Source organism: Schistocerca nitens, chromosome 8, assembly GCF_023898315.1.
Source record: "Schistocerca nitens isolate TAMUIC-IGC-003100 chromosome 8, iqSchNite1.1, whole genome shotgun sequence".
Classification (NCBI taxonomy): domain Eukaryota; kingdom Metazoa; phylum Arthropoda; class Insecta; order Orthoptera; family Acrididae; genus Schistocerca; species Schistocerca nitens.
Genome location: NC_064621.1, coordinates 29,977,803 through 30,000,958, shown reverse-complemented (window position 1 = coordinate 30,000,958; position 23,156 = coordinate 29,977,803). Strand labels below are relative to the sequence as shown.

At 44.3% G+C, this 23,156-nt stretch overlaps 1 long non-coding RNA gene across 1 annotated transcript in view; it reads left to right on the top strand.

The window, feature by feature from the left end:
• LOC126199001 (uncharacterized) overlaps positions 1 to 21,536 on the top strand; it is an 869,135-nt gene extending 847,599 nt beyond the window's left edge. The window contains exon 3 of the long non-coding RNA XR_007540115.1: positions 21,424 to 21,536. This is a non-coding gene — a long non-coding RNA (uncharacterized LOC126199001). The remainder of the gene's footprint in view (positions 1 to 21,423) is intronic.
• Positions 21,537 to 23,156: the final 1,620 nt, after the last annotated feature.

The window sequence follows — 23,156 nt, the reverse complement described above, 5'->3', positions numbered from 1 at the left end:
CGCCTGATGCAAATCTGCTCTCCCGACTAGCCGCTGGGCTAGTAACGCACCACTTTAAGTTATCGAATAAATCATTGCTTCCTTTGCTGATGGCCGATGAAGCTCTCAATTTAATTGTGCAATCAGCACACAAGTAAGTTATCATAATAAAAGTCTGACGTGGCTAAGTCACATATTTTGGGCGAGAGAATTAATTTAATTACACTACACGCAGTAGACGAGCTCTGAACTTGCTCTTTGGAGATACGCTGTAGCTATAGTTTTATAGTTATTCTGTTGAAATTTCTCGCATTATTATGATTATAGCGGATCTCCCTTCTACTTAAATTTAAACATCCTAGCTTTATTTATTCGCCTACTTAATTTATCTTGCTTCCTTAATTTCTAAGACAAAAACCAGAAAATCATGAATTTCAACTAAAATTTTAATTTGTGAGATCCAGGATACTGTTTCTACTAAATTATTATGCAAAAGGAATCTAAATATAAATTTTTAAGTTTCTAGCTCTTTTCTGTTGTGCCAATGATTTTTACAGAAAAACATCCAAATTTCGAAAATGGTTAAAGTTATTGAACTGATATCCAACACATATCGATTTTGTATTACTCCTGACATGCTAGGAACGTTTCAGGTTATTTACTTCATTTTAAAGTATTGCGCAACATTTATGACGTCAGAGCTAGTTACAGCGGACTAGGCTGGCACACAATGGAAAGACTGATGTGAATTTTATAAGGCGTGAGTATGCTGCTTCCCTACAGTATGTCAAAGATCAGATTATAGTTATCTTAAGAATAAGAGGTACCTAATGTATCGATTTATATGGAAAAGACAGCGCGGTGAAGGCATCAAAATTCAGGCTCCTTTTTTTTCGTCGGTCTACTGACTGGTTTGATGCGGCCCACCACAAATTCCTTTCCTGTACTAACTTCTTCATCTCAGAGTAGCACTTGCAACCTACGTCCTCAATTATTTGCTTGACGTATTCCAATCTCTGTCTTCCTCTACAGTTTTTGCCCTCTACAGCTCCCTCTAGTGCCATGGAAGTCATTCCCTCATGTCTTAGCAGATGTCCTATCATCCTGTCCCTTCTCCTTATCAGTGTTTTCCACATATTCCTTTCCTCTCCGATTCTGCGTAGAACCTCCTCATTCCTTACCTTATCAGTCCACCTAATTTTCAACATTCGTCTATAGCACCACATCTCAAATGCTTCGATTCTCTTCTGTTCTGGTTTTCCCACAGTCCAGTACAATGCTGTACTACAGACGTACATCCTCAGAAATTTCTTCCTCAAATTAAGGCCGGTATTTGATATTAGTAGACCTCTCTTGGCCAGAAATGCCTTTTTCGCCATAGCGAGTCTGCTTTTGATGTCCTTCTTGCTCCGTCCGTCATTGGTTATTTTACTGCCTACAACAGATTGACGTCAACGACATAGGCCTATAACTGTGTGCATCTGGCCTACGGCCCTTCCTGAAAAAGGGAAACACCTGCGCTTTTTTCGAATCGGTACGTACCCTTTATTGCTCCAACTGCTGCTTGAAGGGGAGCACGTTCTTTCAGATAATCTTTGTAGAATCGTACAGGTATCTCATGTGGTCCTGATACCTTTCCTCACTCGACACATACACCTACTCCGGCGACACTACGGCACTGTGGGAGCAGGCAACCTGTAGTTCTGACCAAACTGAGTATGGGGTGAAATTCGCGGATATGCGCACCAGAGGCGAAAATATAAGGCACTGTTAATGTTCGACTTCGGTCGGAATGTAAGTAGAAGAATCGTTTGCGTCCTTTCGAGGGGAAAAGATACGAGAAAGTAAGATTTTTGTCTGAATGTCAGTAACGGAGTTTATATTTGCTGCCGGAGTTCCTCACTGCAGCCATATATTAGGGTGTAATTCCTATTTTGTATTATTTTTTTATGTTTGTGTCAGAACGACTTCAAAAGGTAAGACAAAGAAAGCGAGTAAGACAGCAGTGCTGCTACATACAGAAAAGCATGGCACATTAGTGGCAGCTTAATAATGAACAGCAGACTTAGAGCCACAGCCGTATGCCTGTTCGACACAACTGACTAGTGTGTTTTTTAATTATTATTTCATTTTGTACAATCAATACATAAACAATATTATAAGTACCTTAACATCACAATAACGGGGCAAAGTATTTGCCATGAAGGCAATAAAAGCCCCACAACATGACAAGTTACATATGTGTAAACTTTTTGTGTTGCAATCAATAATTCATAACTAAATTGTAAACTATGTTATATTACTCTTTACAAGTTTACAATTTACAATGGTACAAACGACTGTTTACAATGATATTTGACCTGTAACGTAGATGACTATGTGATCACGATGGTTATGGAGCTGTACGCTTTGTCAGCCTCGGTTTGCATTAGCCACGTGATAACAGGAGCTCCTGTCCACCTGACCCGTGGGTCTGCCCCTTCCAGATTTAGGCGACAATCTTCAAGTGTCTGCCCGTTCAGGGTTTTCAGCATTTCCGTCATGCTGTCTGATAAATCGATCTACCTTGTCGCCTTTTGTGCTACGGCACTTCCCTAGTATTCAACCGATGAACCGAAGTCTGCCACCTGCTTCACCTACGACTGAGCCTGTGTGATAGCTTCCTTATATGACCTGAGCGATTCCAACTTTCACTTATTCATATTCTAGTCATAGGATACGATTTTTTGTGAAGTGCACAATTTCACATTTCTGAACACATAAAGGAAGTTCCCTTTATTTGCACCACTTTGAAATCTCCTGAAGATCTGCCTGAATACTTGAATGGATCGCATCACTGTAGATACTTGCATCATCTGAGTTTACTATTGACATTGCCCGCAAGGTCTTTAACATACATTAACATCGAGGGTATCAACATATTTCCGTGCGACACAGTGGAAATTACTTCAACACCTGTCGATGATCGTGCATCCAGAATACTATACAGCCCCCATCTCTTGATATACCACAAATTATCGTGATTTCAAACGCTCAAAACTGCACAAAAATGTGGTTAGAATACAAATCGCTCATCCTGAAAACAGTGGTACGAACCATTCGCATGCAAAACTGCGCCTCTTAACCAAGACATACATTTGAAGGATCACCTAATCAAGGACTATGAGAGGAACTTTGGTAAAGCAAAGTAACAAAATATAGATATAATAGGACCAAAATCACGCTGCAGACAAAAAGATGTTAACTTCGTGATGGGTGGTTCTGTGCACAATATAAGCTCTACGTGACAAGGACTATTGATGTTGACTAGAATGTGAAAAACCGCAAGTAATGTAACATGATCGTGATTTTATCACCAGCCTTCACTCTGAGGTATAAGATAAACTCTCTGCACCGAAGTGAATGCCTGTGTTACAATATGCTTTGTAAAAGGCTGGTTATGTCACTGACATAGCAACATAAGCTATCTAAAATGCAATTATTGAAACGTTTAATATTGAACTTAAATGCAGAAGTGATGTTGAATGTGAAACAATAGCTTTAGTCACATGTGAATTTCTTTCTGTTCCACTTTGCTTTTACCAATTCATTGAAATCCTACATCTGCAGTTTAAGGACTGAACAGCTATACAACGCTATAAGGTGAACAAAAAAGTTTGTTTTTCAGATAGCGTAATGATTTTAAGCAGAGGGAAATATAGCAACAAGTCACTACATTGAAATATGTGTATCATTTGTCCTGTTATATCGAGATTTTGTTTCTTCTCAATCCCCAGGTTCCTTTCTTAGACCGTGAAGAGGTGGTTAATGTTCTCGTGGTAAGAAACGCTGCTCGGCATGCGAATGGGTCATGCCATTATAACAATGCAGCCTCGCGCGGTAACATTCAATAAAATGTTCTTGGGTTTCCAGTAGCGTCAAATGATGAAAATTACACGAGATTTCGCCCAAGTTGTCCTTACCCATTGTCAAGTGATACAACTGCCAGTGGGCTGCTGGTAGGTCACTAGCTGCCGGCTCTGACGTCATTGGTGGTCACGACACCGCGACCGAGCGAGGTGGCGCAGTGGTTAGCACACTGGACTCGCGTTCGAGAGGACGACGGTTCAATCACGTCTCCAGCCATCCTGATTTAGGTTTTCCGTGATTTCCCTAAATCGTTTCAGGCGAATGCCGGGATGGTTCCTTTGAAAGGGCACGGCCGATTTCCTTCCCCATCCTTCCCTAACCCGAGCTTGCGCTCCGTCTCTAATGACCTCGTTGTCGACGGGACGTTAAACAACACTAACCTAACGACACCGCGAAATACGGGCATACATTGACTCGGCGTTCGATGCGCCCATTTCAACCGCGCGATCGCTGGATCCAACGCCGTGCCGAGCTGGAGGTCACCGTCTCTAATTAGAGTGTTATCGATGGTTTTTCTTTCAATAGCTTCTTTAATTATACAGTCCCAGAAGGCGTTAGTGGGAACAACGACAGAGGTTTCGTCAAATTTTATGCGATGAGAGTTTTCTAAACCATGGTCAGCCAAAGTAGATTTGTCGGGGTAGCGCAGGCGATAAAACGTGTCACGCTCCTACCTGCTTTGTTGCACAGTGCGTACTGTAAGTCCGGCGTAAAACTGGCCACACTGGCAACGTATCTTGTAGACAGCAAGTGTTGGTAGACCTGTTGCGACTTTAAGAAGTCTCATTAATTGACGGATTTTTGTCGGACACGTGAAGATCGATTTAAGCCTGTGTCTTTTCAGTAGGCGGCTTATCTTGCTCGACTTTGAGCTTTCTTGTCTTTCTATAGCTCCGAGTCGAGCAAGATAAGCTGCCAGCTGAACAGACACAAGATTATATCTATCTTCAGGTCTTCGACAAAAATCCAGTAATTGCTGACACCAGGTAAAGATACAGCAGGTCTTAGAACGTCGGGCATACAGTACGTACTGTGTGCACCAACGCAAGTAGGAGAGTGAAAGGTTTTATCGCCTAAGGTGCCCCGACAAATCCTGTTTGGCTCAGCATGCTTTAGAAACCGGTCACTGGATCAAATGTGACGAAAGCGATGTCGTGCCTCGATCTAACGACTGTTGTGACTGTGTAACAAAAGAAGCCGTGAAAATAAAAATCGCAGATAACAGCCTCGATAGAGACGGTGGCCTGCAACTCGGCGCGGCTTGTGATCCAGCCATCGCGGACGCATCGAACGCCGAGTCAGTATTTGGCGGTGCGGCGAGCACCAGTGACGTCACAGCCGGCAGCTAGCGTATGGAAGGGCGTATGATCAGCCCGCTGGTAGTCGCACCAATGAGTGTTTAGTCGAAAGCTCGTGGAATTTTAAGCATTTGCTATCTTTTTTATTCGGCTCGTATCATTGGTTTTGGGATGAGCGATTATATTCTAAGCACATATCCTTGTGGTTTTGGGCGTTCTGCACGACGCGCTCGGACTGTGAGGACGTGTCGTAAGTTGAAGACCAGTGCGCAGGGGGAGCGCAGAGGCGCCTGTGCGCCCGCCTGCAGGCCGGCTGTTGACGCGACGTGTGGGCACGTCGCCACGTCGCCGCCGGCTGCAGCCGGCTAATCACGGCCCGCGCTTCTAAGGAGCGAGCAAGACGCGGGCGCGTCTTTGTCCGCCGCCGCGCCTCCTAATTACTGGCGGCCGGCGCTGCGCGGGACGCGCCGTCACAGCCGCCGTGGCGTCTCGCCTCACCGCTGGGCGGGACCCACCGGCTGCGCTGCCGAGCTCGTGAGGCCGGGGGGGATTTCTCTCTCAGCAACATGTGGGCAGGGTGGGTTCTTCCTTGGCTCGGGTATGAGGTAGAATGAAACAGCATTTTTACATAAGATAACTTTTATTGCAAGTTTCGTACAACTGTTTCCTTACTCGATGTCCTGGCTCGGAGAACGGCAGCTGTGTCGTTTGCGGAGCCTTCTGCTGCTGCGGCGGCGGCGGCGGCGTCTGATTACGCGTGGCAGTGTGTATCTCGCGTCGCCGTCTCGCCCAGCTGACTGGAGACGCGCAGCGCGAGGTGGCCCGTTTAATTATTGCGAGCGAAGTCGTGCATCGGATGGTGATATCTTGGATGTGGCGTCCCAGTGTTTCTCTTCTCTAAGCGGCCGCGTGTGTTGTGCGTCGGCCAGCGGAGCGGCACGGCGGGGGAAGGCCAGTGTCCCGGACTCGAACAACGGACTCCCGCTTGCCAGTCTTCGGCTGTCAGATCTTCATCCCAGTTCACAGGTGACTGCTGATGTGAGGCCGTCTCCTTCCCGTCCTCACGAGTCACCCGGGTACGTAAAAATCAGACTTCAAATACCTTCTAACTTCTGTCTTCTGGCGCCGACGCTGCTGCTTGCTATTCCATTACAGCGGCGGACTTGGTGCGTCTGTGTATGATGTAGTCTCTTCTTGCATGACGGTCTTCAGCACCGAAACTGACTGAAAACTACTGCTACTCTCTTCTCTTTTCTTCGTCTGTCGGGCGCACTGCGTCTCGCGTATTTATTCACTTCAGTTTACTGGAGGTGAAAGAATTCACGGTCATTGCCTCTTCTGTCACGTTGAAAAGCTTCTCGAAGAATCTTCTTAACATCGGTCATTGGCTCTTGGAATGTAGGCGAGGGCCTTTGATCACATGTGACGACTGAGAAACACGTGAGCCGGTCATTGCCTCTTCTGTCACGTTGAAAAGCTTCTCGAAGAATCTTCTTAACGACGGTCATTGGCTCTTGGAATGTAGGCGAGGGCCTTTGCTCACATGTGACAACTGAGGAACACGTGAGCCGGTCGGGCGATGCCCTGACGGCTGAATCGACAGCGTCCGCTTATGTGGAACTTGCTGACTTCATGGTCATTGTCTCTTCTACTCTGCTGTTCTGCCCGCTGTTTGCCAGTGTGTAATTCTTCTAAACTAAACTAAGTTTTTCATTTATATTCTAATTTCTACTTCACTTTGATTTCACTAATTTATTTACTTAAGTACCACTCAACAATATGTAACTGCCCAATGTTTCGCCTTCCAGTGCTGGAGACCTCATCAGAGGCTGTAACACTCAAATAGGAGTTACAGTGTCAAGCAAGTTCATCTAGCCGAACTGTATCCACGTAACGCTCGAGCCGTTACGACATCAGGCCACTGCCTAAGGTCGTGAAGTCCCACCGACGAGTATTATGCAGTTTGCAGTGGGGACGAACTGGCGCTGTTTGCTTGATCTATCCCTAATGGCCGCAGCTATTCTGTTTTCAATGCTTCTTCTTTTCTGTTAGGTATTTTTGTGCAAACTGATGGAGCGTCTAAGGGAAACGCTGTTAAGTGTCGTTGCATCCAGTTTTTGTGTGGAAAAAGTTGAGGAAATACATCTTCAGACGGTCAAGAACAAACTCTCTTGCTGGTTTCGGTACGTTGATGATGCTTTCATTATAACGAGTAATGCAGAGGAATATCTCTCAAACTTTTCAAGTTTTCTGCTTGCAATTAATCTCTACACCTTAATACACGTGATGAACCATTTTAATCTTTAATGGGAAATAACTGGGGATAGAGATGATACACAGTAAAATGTTTTATATAAAAGTTGCTGGTGGGAAAGAGTGTCACGCATTGCTACTAACGGCCGTGGCCTTGAACGTAATTTTCAAACTGATTTCGAGGCTAAAGTGGTTTTTTAAATGGGAACCTTGACGTCTGATTTAAGATTTGGAAAGACCGGCAAGTTTTACCTTTAAAGTGATTCATTATTCGAGATCATCACGACTCTCAATGAAGATAAGGAAATATGTTTTTAGTTCTAGCAGAGAAAAACTCGAAATAGAGAGAGGACGGATACAGCAAAATACAATGTTAGACACAATTTGGAAGGGCCGTCCCGAGGGCGAGGGGACTCACCCGACGACTTGCAAATCAAAGATCTATGTTTTGTTTGTTTTTTCTGTCTTGCAAATGTCAAAATAACATTGATACGTTGTGATGTATTCGTTTCTGGTAATAAACACGTTAACTAAAACTCTTCGCTATTTCCAAATCCGACATCACAAATAAGGGTTTCCATGAAATAAAACGCAATCTTGGAATTACCTTCGACAGTCAACTTTTAAGACCATGGTTATTGGTAATGATACGTGACCCCTTATACCCCTTCCAATTTGCATCTATCATTGTATTTTGCTGTATCCCTCATCTATTCCGATTTAATACCTACTAGAACCAAAAACATATTTGCTTTCTTGACCTTCACTGATGACCTTGAATAATGTATCACTTTATACGTAAAATTTGGCATTCTTTTCAAAGTATTAGTGTTTCCATTTTTAAAAAATCGCTTAAACCTCCAAATCACCTTGAAAACGACGTTCAAGGACACAGCCATTTGTAGCAATGCGGGAACCTCTACGCCACCAACAACTTTTATTCAAAACCTTTTGCTGTATGCAGCAAAACGTCTGCATCAAAAATCCCCAGATAGATTAAAATGGCAATACCTGTATATAAATTGAAGTACCGTGCTGCAGTTTCTTTCTATGTGTTCAGGCTAATTCCAGCAACTGCTGTGGGGATTTTGATCCAGTTCTGACTAACAGGTAGACTGATTCATGGGGGAGGTTTGTGTATATAATTTGTAATATTCCTTTCAAACTGTCTGATCTGTGCTAAGTCTCTCGCCTCTATGAGAACGATGCCGTTTCCTCCTAGTTGAACAGCCTCCGCAACTCGAGACAGCAGCAGCAACTCGAGAAAGCGCCGAAGCGTCGCCAAAATCCACGCCGGCTCTGGTAGTCTATCGATGAAGAGCGTGCCTGCAAACTGAAAGGTTGCGGTATCGAATCCCTACTTTTTCGTTCTGCCTTTTAACCTAGCCTTCACCTCTCTATGATGTACAAATTCGCCAGAAGCGAAATGTGGTTGGGATCCCACGTTACACTGGAGGTGCCGTTTGTATGACCGGTCTCGGACACGCAAGTCGCCAAAGTGACGTACAATTCAGTGCAATCGTTCCAGATCAAATGCATAGCGAATAAACTTGCCTATATAAAAGCTGACCTTTTCAATTTGTTAGCCAAAAAGTGAATCGTTTTCCTCAAAACCTTTTCAACAACTTTCCTTGGTTTACATAAAGAAACTTTTTCAGCAGCGCAAGACACGACTCAGCTTGGAACTTTCTGCTTTCTTTCAAACAAATCTAGATGCGAACACGATTCTTCGCGGGATAGGGCGAAAACGTTTGCCAGAAAGGGTCCGCGACAAAGAACTGCAGAAATGAGGCTGAACAATGAATCAATGTGTGCTTTACCTTACAAGAGGAGTGTTGTCACAGGCTACATGACTATATCAGGCGCGTTTTATTTATTTATTCGAATAACACTTTCTCAGGATACGATAAATCAACTTCACTTTTGCTTCATTTTCGTTGCTCCCACACTTCCTTGATCCTTCGAGAGTGTCGGTTCATTTCTTGCTGAGTCCACTTTCTTCCTTTTTCAGATCTCTTTATTTCCTGAGATCCCGCCTTTTGTGTTATTTCGCTTAAAAGGTATTCTGTTATCTATTATGTCCATTGGAATTCCTGTGTTTTTCATATCTTTTTCAATTTCGGTGAACCATGAGGGTTTGGAACTGTAGCTGTTTAGTAAGTTGACGATCTTTTTGGTTAGTCTGTTACTATCCACTCGGTGTAGGCGACCATAAAACTGTTGTCTTTTCCTCAATACATCACCTAGTTTTTCCATTTTCAGTTAGAGCTCTCTGTTTGATCTTAACTTGTATTTATTGTTAGTATTGCTTCTAGGTCCCTTTAATTTCCTTAGGATTCTTCTTTCAACCCTTCCAATTTTTCAAAACCATCAAATCTTGTTATTTAAGTATTTCTACTGCATATACATTGTGAGGCCTTACCACTGTTTAACAGTGTCTTTTTTTGTGTTTCAGGACAAAGTCTTTTATTATACCTTGTCATTTCGAATGAGCTTTCCATTTTGTGTACTCTATTTCCTACGGCTATCTTTTCTTTTGTGTTGGTTCTTATCCATTCTCCTATGTATTTATAACAGTTTGTTTTAGATGTGCTGTTGTTTCACTTTCTTTGTGTCCTTCGGGCATGATCCATCCAGCCTGCCTCCGAGACATGATATGCTACAAATTACAATACATATCGAATCACACATGATTCGCACAGAATATTTACGTTAGTAGTGAACACGTTAATTACATCTACATCTACATCTACATCTACATCTATACTCCGCGAGCCACCTTACGGTGTGTGGCGGAGGGTACTTATTGTACCACTATCTGATCCCCCCTTCCCTGTTCCATTCACGAATTGTGCGTGGGAAGAACGACTGCTTGTAAGTCTCCGTATTTGCTCTAATTTCTCGGATCTTTTCGTTGTGATCATTACGCGAGATATATGTGGGCGGTAGTAATATGTTGCCCATCTCTTCCCGGAATGTGCTCTCTCGTAATTTCGATAATAAACCTCTCCGTATTGCGTAACGCCTTTCTTGAAGTGTCCGCCACTGGAGCTTGTTCAGCATCTCCGTAACGCTCTCGCGCTGACTAAATGTCCCCATGACGAATCGCGCTGCTTTTCGCTGGATCATGTCTATCTCTTCTATTAATCCAACCTGGTAAGGGTCCCATACTGATGAGCAATACTCAAGAATCGGACGAACAAGCGTTTTGTAAGCTACTTCTTTCGTCGATGAGTCACATTTTCTTAGAATTCTTCCTATGAATCTCAACCTGGCGCCTGCTTTTCCCACTATTTGTTTTATGTGATCATTCCACTTCAGATCGCTCCGGATAGTAACTCCTAAGTATTTTACGGTCGTTACCGCTTCCAATGATTTACCACCTATGGCATAATCGTACTGGAATGGATTTCTGCCCCTATGTATGCGCATTATATTACATTTATCTACGTTTAGGGAAAGCTGCCAGCTGTCGCACCATTCATTAATCCTCTGCAGGTCTTCCTGGAGTACGTACGAGTCTTCTGATGTTGCTACTTTCTTGTAGACAACCGTGTCATCTGCAAATAGCCTCACGGAGCTACCGATGTTGTCAACTAAGTCATTTATGTATATTGTAAACAATAAAGGTCCTATCACGCTTCCTTGCGGTACTCCCGAAATTACCTCTACATCTGCAGATTTTGAACCGTTAAGAATGACATGTTGTGTTCTTTCTTCTAGGAAATCCTGAATCCAATCACAAACCTGGTCCGATATTCCGTAAGCTCGTATTTTTTTCACTAAACGTAAGTGCGGAACCGTATCAAATGCCTTCCTGAAGTCCAGGAATACGGCATCAATCTGCTCGCCAGTGTCTACGGCACTGTGAATTTCTTGGGCAAATAGGGCGAGCTGAGTTTCACATGATCTCTGCGGAATCCATGTTGGTTATGATGAAGGAGATTTGTATTATCTAAGAACGTCATAATACGAGAACACAAAACATGTTCCATTATTCTACAACAGATTGACGTAAGCGAAATAGGCCTATAATTATTCGCATCTGATTTATGACCCTTCTTGAAAATGGGAACGACCTGCGCTTTCTTCCAGTCGCTAGGTACTTTACGTTCTTCCAGAGATCTACGATAAATTGCTGATAGAAAGGGGGCAAGTTCTTTAGCATAATCACTGTAGAATCTTACGGGTATCTCGTCTGGTCCGGATGCTTTTCCGCTACTAAGTGATAGCAGTTGTTTTTCAATTCCGATATCGTTTATTTCAATATTTTCCATTTTGGCGTCCGTGCGATGGCTGAAGTCAGGGACCGTGTTACGATTTTCCGCAGTGAAACAGTTTCGGAACACTGAATTCAGTATTTCTGCCTTTCTTCGGTCGTCCTCTGTTTCGGTGCCATCGTGGTCAACGAGTGACTGAATAGGGGATTTAGATCCGCTTACCGATTTTACATATGACCAAAACTTTTTAGGGTTCTTGTTTAGATTGTTTGCCAATGTTTTATGTTCGAATTCGTTGAATGCTTCTCTCATTGCTCTCTTTACGCTCTTTTTTGCTTCGTTCAGCTTTTCCTTATCAGCTATGATTCGACTACTCTTAAACCTATGATGAAGCTTTCTTTGTTTCCGTAGTACCTTTCGTACATGATTGTTATACCACGGTGGATCTTTCCCCTCGCTTTGGACCTTAGTCGGTACGAACTTATCTAAGGCGTACTGGACGATGTTTCTGAATTTTTTCCATTTTTGTTCCACATCCTCTTCCTCAGAAATGAACGTTTGATGGTGGTCACTCAGATATTCTGCGATTTGTGCCCTATCACTCTTGTTAAGCAAATATATTTTCCTTCCTTTCTTGGCATTTCTTATTGCACTTGTAGTCATTGATGCAACCACTGACTTATGATCACTGATACCCTCTTCTACATTCACGGAGTCGAAAAGTTCCGGTCTATTTGTTGCTATGAGGTCTAAAACGTTAGCTTCACGAGTTGGTTCTCTAACTATCTGCTCGAAGTAATTCTCGGACAAGGCAGTCAGGATAATGTCACAAGAGTCCCTGGCTCCAGTTCTGATTGTGTGACTATCCCATTCTATACCTGGTAGATTGAAGTCTCCCCCTATTACAATAGTATGATCACGAAACTTGTTCACGACGTTCTGCAGGTTCTCTCTGAGGCGCTCAACTACTACGTTTGCTGATGCAGGTGGTCTATAGAAGCATCCGACTATCATATCTGACCCACCTTTGATACTTAACCCAGATTATTTCACATTCGCATTCGCTAATAACTTCACTGGATATTATTGAATTCTTTACTGCTATAAATACTCCTCCACCATTGGCGTTTATCCTATCCTTGCGGTATATATTCCATTCTGTGTCTAGGATTTCGTTACTGTTCACTTCCGGTTTTAACCAACTTTCCGTTCCTAATACTATATGCGCACTATTTCCTTCAATAAGAGATACTAATTCAGGAACCTTGCCCTGGATACTCCTGCAGTTTACCAATATTACGTTAACTTTTCCTGTTTTTGGTCTCTGAGGACGGACGTTCTTTATCAACGATGATAATGTTCTCTCTGGTAAGCCGTCAGGTATTTTATCGTTTCGCCCAAGGGGGGGGGGGGGTCCCTCTAACCTAAAAAACCCCCGTGTGCACGCCACACGTACTCTGCTACCCTAGTAGCTGCTTCCGGTGTGTAGTGCACGCCTGACCTGTCTAGGGGGGCCCTACAGTTCTCCACCCAATAACGGAGGTCGATGAATTTGCAACCATTATAGTCGCAGAGTCGTCTGAGCCTCTGGTTTAGACCCTCCACACGGCTCCAAACCAGAGGACCGCGATCGACTCTGGGCACTATGCTGCAGATATTAAGCTCAGCTTGCACTCCGCGTGCGATGCTGGTTGTCTTCACCAAATCAGCCAGCCGCCGGAAGGAACCAAGGATGGCCTCAGAACCCAAGCGGCAGGCGTCATTCGTTCCGACATGTGCTACTATCTGCAGCCGGTCACACCCAGTGCGTTCAATAGCTGCCGGAAGGGCCTCCTCCACATTACGGACGAGACCCCCCGGCAGGCACACCGAGTGCACACTGGCATTCTTCCCCGACCTACCCGCTATTTTCCTGAGGGGCTCCATAACCCGCCTAACGTTGGAGCTCCCTATAACTAATAGGCCCGCCCTCTGTGACTGTCGGGACCTTGCCGGAGAATCGGCCACTGGCCCAACAGGCGAGGCATCCTGTGGTGGCTCGGAAACGATGTCATCACCACTAGGAAGCACCCCGTACCTGTTGGAAAGGGGTAAGGCAGCTGCCACGCGGCCAGATCCCACCTTCGCCTTTCGGCCAGGCACGCGCGAGCCCACCACTGTCCGCCATTCACCCTGGAGTGATGGCTGACCGGTAAGATGCTCACTGCCGGAAGACGCAGCGACATCAGGGGTTCCATGTGATTCCAAGGCCACCGAAGTAGGCATAGGTCTCACCACAGTTGCCCCAACGCCACTACGAGCCGACGCCTGCGCCTCGAGCTCGATGAGCCTAACAGACAAAGCCTCCACCTGCCCCCGAAGAGTGGCCAATTCTCCTTGCGTCCGCTCACAACAACCACAGTCCCTACACATGACTATGTTTACCCTACTCTATACGGTGACAAATTCCCAAGATAATCTTCTGATGAGCTACTCTGATAATCAAGAAACACTCACTGAAATACGAGACGCGAAAACTACGCTAGGTTTTCCCAGAAAAACTATTTAAAGGCTAAGCGCAGCAAATAAGTACAAAAACGCTTTATACAAACAGTACTCGCTGCTGCTGGTGCTCTCGCTCTGGCTGTCACAAGACAATTACATCATGATGGGCTCCCATCATTGCCATGATACGTCACTACAAACGCTAATTAAATATGGGACCGATAGCACTCATACGTCTGCGCTGCTTAAATCGTCAAATTTGTGTGAAAGTGATGATAGTCAGCTACCCACAGTTGTTCTATGACTTTTATGTATATCTCTGCTAAGCCGCCGCTAAACAAGTTTACTGCTACGCCGGGCAAGTCTCCCAGCCTTAAGTAGTTTGTGCTATCCGTGCAAAGTCCTGGCGGATCGCTAGTTCTCGTATAAAATTCATTATGAGAAAGAGGAAGGAGGTCAAATATTAATTTTTGATGCAGACGTTTTAGCAAAACCTGATAGAACATCAGCGCTCAGATGGAACAGAAAACCCCCTTCCGTGCACAGATTCCTTCACAGAAACTCTTAATTCCAATCTCAAACACAAAAGAGGACTGAATAAAACATTGATGCACCGGGCTAAAAGAATCTTGGAACCAAAGTATTTAGAGGGCGAGCTCGATCATTTAAGAACTACCTTCACAAGAAACGACTAGTCTGACACAGATAGAGTGCTACACCGTAAATTTTTTTTAGAGAAAATAACCGGCGAGAGGGAAGGTTTTCCTTCCATTCTTAAAAACCGTCACAGATCGCATCAGCAGAGTACTCAATACATGGTTTATATACAGGATTTAAACAAACAAGAAAGGTGCGCGAATATTTGAACCCTGCAATGCACATACGGCAGCCGCTTGCCACAGCAAGAAGACATCAAGTGTCTTGCAAATGCGGCCAGGTGTACACAGGAACCTGAGGCACAACGCTGCCACCTGCCGTAAGGAAAAAAAAACAGCAGTTGTCGTCTGGACAACACGGATAATGCCGACAGTAGCAGATCATGCACTAGGACCAGAAAACCAACCATTTTTCTATTCCCATACTAGCCTATGGTTTTATCAAAATCCAATCATCACAGCCTTGCAATGTACAGAGAGAGTATAGAAATTCAAAAACAATAACGACTTTAAGAAAAGGAAGAGGGATTGAAATTAGACGAGTTGTATCTCTCATTATCACGTAAAACAAACAGTGCCAACTCATCCTTGTTAGGAGCTCCACAGCGGACGCCGGCGCGACTCCACGATCCCAGGCAGTTGTTTCGTGGCGTCACAAACCGACCGTTGCCTGGGTACCTATGAACAGTTTGGCTTGTTCGAGACTGTAACTCCTTTCTGAGTCTTTGTCGCCTCATATGATGTCTCCAGCAATGAAAGACATGTTAGGCGAAGAATACCTCTGACTGAAGGCCTAATGGCCATAAAACAAAAATCAGCAAGGACGTAATCTTCATTTGTCTGAAGGTACAAATCTGCAGTCCTGCGAAAACCCTGCGCTAGAGGACCCAAAACAAAAACTGCGTAGCGCAATGATAAAGAAGAGTAACTTCGGTAATCTGTTTTTCTACCTAAAGCGAGTAGGCGAGAGCGTACGACAAGAATGCAACACGATATGATACAGCGGTTAAATGTTGTAGTCCCTTCCATTGTGTTCAAAGAAGTTAAACAAGGTTCATTAGGAACATGCATTTTCAGAACTAACTATTTACGTTTCACCGTTGGTAGCGGTAATCCGTTGCAAAGAAATGAAACAGTCAATATAGAAGGCAAATGTACAGATGTTGCACATTTTCTCGATGTTTGGCACCGACGTAATTGCTCACAGATCGGTTTTAACCCGCTTCATCATTAGATGACGTCCGCCCCGGTAGCTGAGTGGTCGGCGTGATAGACTGTCAACCCTAAGGGCCCGGGTTCGATTCCCGGCTGGGTCGGAAATTTTCTCCACTGAGGGACTGGGTGTTGTGTTGTCCTAATCATCATCATTTCATCCCCATCGACGCGCAGGTCGCCGAAGTGGCGTCAAATCGAAAGACCTGCACCAGGCGAACGGTCTACCCGACGGGAGGCCATAGCCACACGACATTTCCATTTCCATTAGATGACAAATGACTATTACAATTGCAGGCCAAATAAGATTAGAACAGACATGTATGATATTAAATTAAAGACAGACGATCCGTATCCATTAATCTCGAAACACTGGGGCCGTACAGTTGACATCGATCGTACTGTTTCTGATTGTTATACTTCTTTTCCACAGCGGATAATTATTTATTCTGCGGTCAGAGAACATCCGCTGCTCATCATCTTCTGGAATGTTACATCCGGAATTTCCTGCCAATCAGCGTGAGTTAAATCAAACTATGACTATGAAGAGAGCCATGGATCTGCAAGCCTGTAGCCCAGCAGGAGAATGGTTACAAGCGTTCCTGCTGCTCCTAGTACTTTCTGTTCTGATTATGCTGACACGCTGATCCTGATTTAAAAGACTCATCGCAATGGAATTATAACGAAAAAGTTTATATACGAGAGGTACTTACAAAGTTTCAATTATCGCCTCCAAAAAGCGAAGCAGTGCCGGTACAATTTGAAATCCCCGGACCGCAGAACCGTAGGTCGCCGCAAGAGGTTGCAAAGGAAAATGGTGGAACCCACTTATAAAGTGGAGCACCGTCCGGTAATTAGTTTTCCGCATTTTAAGGGGAACGACGCTGCTATAATCCGTGCCGAGGTGGTGGAAGTTCCAGAAGACGACTGCGCGAAAACTAAAAGCACAATAGCGCATGTCGGTGGATAGTGTATCCCTCCAAGTTCTGAACACACGATGATGGTGTTCAGTAATGGCAGGCGTCAGTACGTGCACGCAATACAATGAAGTTGCTGACACGAATTGCCCGGGAAGGCGCCAGAGCGGCCCGATGGTCACTGGACTGCCTATCTGCAGCCGCTAGCTAACTCGATGCGACAACTTAGGGGATGATTTGCCTACATGTTCTGATGCACCTCCCCCTTACAGCAGCTATCCACGGCGCGTATTACGAACGTAAAATTGGAGAGATGCCTCTATCCACTGACATGCTGTACTTTTCGTGCAGACGTCTTCCAGAACCACCGAGCTACTTACGAATAACTCTCTACAGTTCGGAAACTGATCGTTCCCAAGAGACGGCGCAAATAAGCAAAACAAACAGTATTCCAACCATTTACACATTCCCCTACCAGTATTCTGCAGATCTGTCTTCAAAATAACAGAGCTACGTGAAAAACTGATAAGGCCGTGTATATTTTTTTATGTTGCTAAATGTTTCGATTGATTACAATGTAATGAAACAGTCTCGCAAGGACGTTGGGACTGTTTGTGTTACGCACCCCTGTTTGACGCGCATCTCGTCGTGCCCGTCGGCGAGGTTGATATGGAACCTGCGCTGATGTGGTACTGCGGGTTCTGCCCCGTGTGTCGCTGCGGTCTTGGTTACACACAAATGCACACGCACGCACTCACGCATGTCCCGTGAGGCGGCACTCGAATTCACATCTTCCCCAGCAGTAGATCCACTCGTAGCATTTCGTTATTATAATTGGCGCTCCTATCCTGATTATGTGCAGGATGGGCGGGACGGGGGACTGTAATTACCGTACCCTTACAAATTCATGTTTTTCATGCAGAGAAATGGTGCTAGCAGCACTATTATTGTCCACCATTCGTTGTTTCTTAATGGACGTGGCCCGTGTCTCGTTAGGTAACGTACCACAACCTGACTGGAGTTTACACTGCCAAGCAAGAGCTGGTCGACTCTTAGACTGTCGTCCCAGTCGTTCTGCCACGTGCCCACTTTCCAGTTCAAGAATTGAACCACTGGTACTAACCCTTTCATCTGAGATTTATTGGACTTTCTTTACCTTCCCTTTATGTGATTAGCAACATCCTGGATGATTTTTCACCATTGTGTCTACTGGGTAGATTCCGAGGATCAGCAGTAAAGCATCGGTTGCGTTGTGCCAAACGCCCCTGTGAGAGTAAGGAGAACACCCGTCTCTGTTAGAGGATTAGCCTGTTCCGTACGCACCAATGTCTGAGCTCCCAAAGACTTGGTTCGTAGCCTGTCATGGACGTGAAAATGGCATCTTGATAGGTTCTCACTGCATACAGCAAGGGCTTGTATTTTGCTGCTAAGGTACGGGCAATTTTGTGCATCATGTTACTTCCTAGTTTAAGATTGTCTGGATGTGTTGCGTAAAATTACGCTTTACGTTCAGTTGGACTCCAGTTTTGTAAATTATGATATCGTCAGTATTGTGAGAATGATCATCACATCATCATCGTCATCATATTCATAATTCTCATCTTGTACAGTTTCCCGCCACTGGTAGGATCTGCTTGCAACATAGGTCGCGCCATCTTCTCCAGCGCTGCCCACACCTCCCTGTCGCTGCTCGGATGCAATCTTCTCCATTCTTCCAAATGCTTTCTTCAACTCCCTTGAGCAACTTACCCCTTGACCTTTTCCCAGGTCCTCCACATCGTGCATCTTCCTAGGCGTCGTCTTCCTCTTATCCAGTCCTTCTGCGTGATCATACCAATAAAATCCTTCTTCCTTAATCTACTCTTGTATGAGTTCTTAATGTGTTATCTCCGTTCCCTATAAGATTTTAATGTCTCATCTTCATCATTTTTGTTTCTCCTACCTCACTTCCCAAAAACTTCGTTTCACTTGTTCTCACCTTACTCTACTCACTTTATCCAAGAACCAGGTTTTTGCAGAGTACAACGAAACTGGTATATAAAACGATTGATATGTCACATTCTTACTTATCTCGAGGTTTTCTTTGCTCCATATCCTTTATCTCCCAGTTTTCATAAAGTTATCACCCTGCCCTGCACGTTCACTTCTCTGAATTTACCATTACTTTCAATTTACATTCATCAGGTACCTGAAATTTTCCTGGGCTCATTCTTTTCCAAATCGTGTCAGTTATCTTCTACACGTGCTTACGTAGTTAGTGGTTGTGAGGCTTCTCACTATGACTCAGGATTTCCTCAAAATCTTTCTTTAGCCTCAAACTCCCCAGCAGACCTGTCTTGTTCCTTGTAAGAGAGATTGTCCCTTACATAGTCTCAGGTGTCATATTTCTTTTCTATATTTCTTTTCTGCTTGTGACCACCAGTCGCAATTCTTTGCATTAAATTTTAGGTCATATTCCAGCGCAACTTCTTCTCAAACATCTAACTGCTTCTGTACTTCCTCCTCATTGTCACGTACATCATCAAATCGTCGGCAAACAACAGTCGTATCTTCTTGTATTTTGTTCCTCTTGCCACTTGTGTCATTAAATGATTCATCACCACTGTGGAAAGTAATGGGAATAGTGCACTTCCCTGCTACAGACAGTTTCTTTCTGACAGCCATCCTGTTCTGCCCTCTCACTTTCACACAAATCACAATTCCCTGTTACAACAATTCCTTTATCGTCGGCACAGTCTATTTCTGTACCCATTTCTTGCGTAGTGCCTCCCAAACTTTACATTCGGATACAATGTAGTACGCATTCATTAAATCCAGCAAGATCATCAGTAGACCTCTCCCACGCTCATAGTGCTATTCCTGTAGCTGTTTCACTGCAAATATGAGACCTGCTGAGGAGCTTCCTGTACTGAAGCCATGATGTTCTTCCGTCTATTGCGTTTCCAATATTCTCCAGATTCGTCTCTCTAAAAGTTCATTTTTGTTTTCTCGCTGGCACTTTAGGTTAATGCTACTACAGCTTTATTTTCCAAATCCTTTGTCTTCTTTTCTTGAAGACAAGAAGGATTATCCCCATCTTAGCCTTCTGGACTACTCATTTGCTTCGTTACAGCTTTCATATACTGGTATAATCTTATACAGCCACTGAGTCCCACCTCTTCTGCTCCTTTGATTATTTCGACACATAGTTCAGCCAAACCAAGAGCTTTTCCTCTTTCCGTGTTCTTCAATGCCTCATCCATTTCGGTCCACAATTTATATGATTTTCTATTTCCAGGCCACGCTCTTGTCTTTTACACCTCTGTCTTCCTCTACTGCTCGGTCTGGATTTAGCAAGTCATCAAAATATGTCCTCCAGAGCTCTTTGAGATCGTACTTCTTGTCTACCTCTTTTTCATCTGTATCAACCATTTTTACGTTCCCTCTCATTCCTTGTCTCCCTTTTCTGATCATTCCAACAGTATTTTCTTATTTCGTATGCTATCCTGTTCCATCACTGTGATCCATTTGCTATGCACTTCCAAGTTTCCTCTAAAACCGCATTATGCGCTTCCCTCTTCTCACTTTGTATTCTTCTTTTGTTTCTGCTCTGGTTTGTGGAGACTTTACTATTCTCTAAACGCCTTATTATTCATCAGAACTGCTTCTTTAAATTCAGAATTCTGCCAGATGTCTCCCGCTATCTCCTGCTATTTCCGGTTCTCGCACGGACCACCTCTTATGGCTCTACTAGAGTGCTGTAAAATCTCGTCCAGTCTACTTACAACAATTTGCAGCTATCCCAGCGGGGTTTTACTTGTCTTTCTCACCTATTGTTGCTTCAGCTGAGCTGCTTTTAGCTTCAGCTTCCGTGCTCTTATTTGGTTTTCTGCTCCTTTTCTCTCCTTAGTTTCTCTGATGTTCATTACTAATTCGTTGCTATTAAAGTTCTTAAATTACATGTGTGACACGTGTACTTCTCTTTTCAACAAAACGCATTTCAAATAATGTATGTATTTGAGCTACATTTTATTGTATAAGCCGTGTTAAAGCGATGTAGTAAGCACTAATGTAAACTAATAATTATTATTATTTTAAAACCTGTTATGTATTTTATTGTTATTATTATTGAATTCATTCGCATTTGTGGCACACTAAAACTCTGAGTAGTGCAGAATTATATTTTATGGTGAGGCGTTAGCTATAGACATTGATAAAGTAGCTTACATACAGAACAACAACAACACCAAAAATATCATATGGAGGGGGTGTAGGTGTGACTCTCGTCCCTTTCTTTCCCTTCCAAACAACATATTTTAAGAATAATTCTAGATCACGAAAATTCTGTCACCTCTCTCATCGAAACAGAACGCTGTGTCGACGTACTGGACAGCAATGCTTTGCTGGTTTTCATCTGAAACTGATAACGACGGTGTTGTTTACGTTGTAAAAAAACCATTCAACCGCCAAGATAGCATGAACTATATAGTTATTTGTTGTTTTCGCCTCGTTGCAGAGCCCGGGGCGCTGGAGCAGCAACAGCAGCAGCAGCAGGCGGCGGCCGGGGGTGGAACGGGAGCGGCGGGTGCAGTGGCCGGCGTGGCAGTTGGCGTGGGGACGGCTGGCCGGCCGGTGGCGGCGACGGGGGCGGCGGGGGCGGCGGTGGCCAGCGCGGGGGCCGGCGCGCCGCCCAGGGAGTGCGCCGGCTGCGGGAAGCGCATCACCGAGCGCTACCTGCTCAAGGTAGGCCTACACACACACACACAGACGTCACTGAAAGAAGCGGCAGGCGACGTCACCGTCAGGTGGTGGTGTGTTCGCTCCAGACGGAACGCCAACACGTCACGACGCTTAGTCCAGTACCAAACGGTGTTGGTGATGTTACAGGGTACCATTGGTGACACAAAAAGCTGGAGTATAGTATCAGAACGAAGCAACTGCCAACGATGTTTATTAATGGAAAAAGCTAACTTCATTACGATGGCCTTCATAAAGCTCTTATGGTATTCTGCTGAGAAATGAAAAGATAGGAAAAGTGTAGTCCAGTTATTTCAGAACGTCAACAGGTATTTCCTAGCGAAAATATACACATGCAAATACATCACACAATATTTATATGGGGCGACATAAAGAGCCTTTTAACCGTGTTCACTGCGGCTATTTAACGTTCTGTGTACCAAAAACCTAAAACAAAGCAATTATACGAGGATAGTCTGAAACGTTTTCGGAATGGAATAGAAAGAAACGACTTACCTTAGCGGAAAACTTTTAGTTTTCAGTGTAGTCTCCTTGTGCACTAACGCACTTGGTCCAGCGATGATCCAATTCATTGATTCCAGCTCGAAGATTATATTCTTCCAGGCCTGCAAAATACCCGTCAACTTCTGTACTTGCACCTACATCTACATACACAGATACATACATACATACATACATACATACATAAATATTCAAGTCACCGTATATTGCAGGCGTAGGGTACCTTGTACCACTACTTGTCATTTCCTTTCCCGGCAGTGGTTCGTTTGAAGAGAATCCCTGTCCAACGAGAAAAATTTTGAAGTTGGGGAAAAACTGGAAGTCTGACAGAGCCAAATCAGGCGAATAAAGCCAGTGTGGCAAAAATTCGTATCTTACATTATGATTTTGGCTGCAGCAACAACTTTTGTGTGGCGGAATGCATTGTCTTAATGAGAGATTACTTTCTTTCTTGCCATATCTGCCTATTATCGCGCCACGCAGGGTAGCCGCGTGGTCTTGGGCGCCTTGCACGGTTCGCGCGGTTTCCCCCGTCGAAGATTCAAGTCTTCCCTCGGGCATGGGCGTGTGTGTTGTTTTTATTATAAAATAGTTTAAGTTAGATTAAGTAGTGTGTAAGCCTAGGGACCGATGACCTCAGCAGTTTGGTCCCATAGGAACTTACCACCATCGCCTATTATCATGTATCTTTTACTGCAATTGGTCCATGACGTTAGCATAGTATTGTCCCGTAATTGTTTCACAAGTGGAAAGGTAATATATCAGCGTAATCCTTTCCCCAGCCCAGAAAACTATGCTTTGAAAATCGGCATGGATTTCCTTTGCTTTCGTACCTTTCTTTACAAAGTGCTTCATCATTGCTCGAATCTCGACTTTATCTCATCTTCACAAATCACTACACGGAAACAACAAAGAGTCGTCTGCACCGCCGGGCGGGACTAGCCGAGCGGTCTGGGGCGCTGCAGTCATGGACTGTCTGGCTGGTCCCGG